Raw genomic sequence first — 2,960 nt, forward strand, 5'->3', positions numbered from 1 at the left:
AGTTTGGTACTATGATTAGTATCCAAACTAGCACTATGTGAGATTGAGAAGTTTCTAAGAGAAAAAACTCAATATATTCTAATGCTTGCCACAAACAATATTAACCACAATCTGCTAGTCTGTGAAATTAAAAAAAAATCAATGAACTATAACACATCTTCATTACATTTTACAAGAACTCAAAAGAAACAAATAAAGAAATGTAAATAATCAGAAAAGAAAGAAGAGATATACATTTTATTTTATTTTATTTTTCTGAGTCAGAGTCTCACTCTGTCACCCAGAAGGACAGTGGTATGATCACAGCTTACCACAGCCTCAACTTTCTAGGTTCAGGTGTTCCTTCTGCCTCAGCCTTCCAAGTAGTTGGGACTACAAGTGTGGGCCATTATGCCTGGCTAAATTTTTGATTTTTTGGTAGAGATGAAGTCTTGTAATGTTGCTCAAACTCCTGGACTCAAGCAATCCTCCTGCCTTGGCCTCCCAACTTGTTGGGATTACAGGCATGAGCCACCACACCCAGGCAGGGATATGAAATTGAGATGAAAGATCCAATATTCATAAGGTAAGAATTTAGAAAAACAGAGTAGAACACATGGAGAAGAGGCTGTGTGGAAAGACATGGCAGGGCTCTACAATACAGAATGTGTTTGGATATCTATCCCCAGAGCAAGAAGCCCCCAGTGTGGGTTCTTGAAGAGATTTGAGGAAAATGAACACCAACAATAAAACATTTGGAGTTGAATTGAATAACTTCTCTATTTTTCCTCTCATGGTACTATTTGATTTTGTTTCTTGAAACCGAAAATGTATTTTTAAAAAAGAGAAGAAGATTCAATTTACCTTCTCCGAAACCAAGAAGAAACAAAACTTTTACATCATTCATTAGTGTTCTTCTGTGAGGCAAGGTCCTCACATTGTTCTATAGGACCTGCCTTCTTATAGTTGCCATTTTCCAACATCACAGAAGACAATTAGGCAGTGAGAAAAAGAGGCTCTGCATTCATCGGGAAGGTGGTTTCTTTCAAATAAGGTGTTGTAGGAGAGGGTTGAGAATGGAAATCTTGCAGCAGATGTTCACATTAGGAGTCATGACTTTTAATGATTTCAGATGTTCATATTAGGAGTCATGGCTTTTAATGATTTTCTTGGTTGGAATTGCAAAGACTTCTAGCCACCTCCATTACAATACACCAATAGGGATCTCCCAGAAAGCAGGAATTAGAAAAGTGGTAAATGAGAATTGAAACAGTGAAGTGTATAAGGGGATAGAAAGGGACAAATGGAAATCTACCAACGTGGCATGTTAGTAGACTTTATTTTCAAGTCTGAAAACAAAATTATCTTATGTCTGTGGGGAAATAAAGAGGATAAAATCTACAAGAGACTGGTGAGAATATACAGCAGAATAAGGAAAAGCAATACACATTTAGAAGATGCAGAGAATGAGTGCCATTCTAAAAATATCCTAAAGAGAATCCAAAAAAAGAATTCCAGAAACTTTTGGCATCATGAAAAAGATTTAAGCCAATGTAGATTCTCTGAAATAGAATCATAATAGACAAATGATAAGATGAGAGTAAAGAATATGAATAAGTGGATGGGATAAGAATGACTGTACACCACAACTATCTTTACAACATTAATATATTTGTTGGAGGCAGTAAAAGTCTGAGATAATATAGGAAATAATTAAATAGATAAAGTGGAAAAAAGCCTGCAACTCTGCTCAGATTTCGGAGAACACAGTTCAGATGGAAAACCGTAAGACAGAAGGTTCTAACTATGAATGACAGTAAAAGCAGTGACAGCAGATGGAAGATCACTTCTAAAGGAGACACTAGAATAGGCTGATGATAGAGAATACTTACATATATAATAGGATAATTTTATCTGAATTAAAGAAAATAAATAAGAATTCAACTCAAGAGAATGGAAATAAAATAAATGACACAAATATCCAAAGAAAGTAGAAAATTTAAAAAAAATAACCAAGATAAAAATATTAAAATGGCAAATTTAGTTGGATTTTTCACACACAATTTACTATTTTGTTAATGATCGAGAAAATTATTTTGCTATCACAAAGAGAATTTATTTTGTACTATAGCATGGAACCTACCATGTAACTGTGTGGATATGGGTATGTGTTGGTGGTATAATTTGTCTCTTTGGTTCGTCTGCTGGACAACAAGTCTTGAAGAAAGCAGGGACTTTTTAAAAAAAAATTTGATTCCCAAATAGTTTATACTTGAAACATAGTAGGTGCTCAGTAAACACATGCTTTTAGCATTCTTTTATTCTTCTTCATCCAGGATTACAAAATAGAAAAAATTTTAAAAGATGATAAATTAATAGCTGATCCTGTGAAAATGAGTTATAAAAGTTAGTCATACTTTTGGTTCGAAATAAAAATGCACAACTAGAATTTTTAGAAATTAAAAGAGGGACACAACTGAAGATAGAGCAGAAAATTTAAAAAGAAAAAGAAGGACATTGCTCACATTCCAGACAATTCAACTGAAAGGAAGGGTCTCTTGAGTTCAGGTGAGAAAAAAAAATTAAAGTATAAAGATAGTTTTAAAGTACAAAGTGAAATCCTCAACAAGCATCTAGGCAGAAATAAGACAAATTGTTACTTATCAAATCACATAAATCAGGCTGCCCCTACTTCTTTGGCGTAATGACAATTTTAGAAATAAAATAGGACGATTATAGATGTCCTGGAGGAAAAAGATTTTGACATTTCAGTATATCTATCCATGACCTTTCATATACTCATTTCTTTTAAATCTTTTTTTTTAAATGTATTTATTTTGAGTTGGAGTCTCACTCCGTCACCCAGGTTGGAGTGCCGTGGCATGGTCATGGCCATTCCAGTGTCGATCTACTGGGCGTCAGCGATCCTTCTGTCTCAGCCTGACAAGTAGCCGAAACTACAGGCATGCGCTACCACACCT

Source organism: Carlito syrichta, unplaced genomic scaffold, assembly GCF_000164805.1.
Source record: "Carlito syrichta isolate Samal-C Ts95f unplaced genomic scaffold, Tarsius_syrichta-2.0.1 Scaffold303482, whole genome shotgun sequence".
NCBI lineage: Eukaryota > Metazoa > Chordata > Mammalia > Primates > Tarsiidae > Carlito > Carlito syrichta.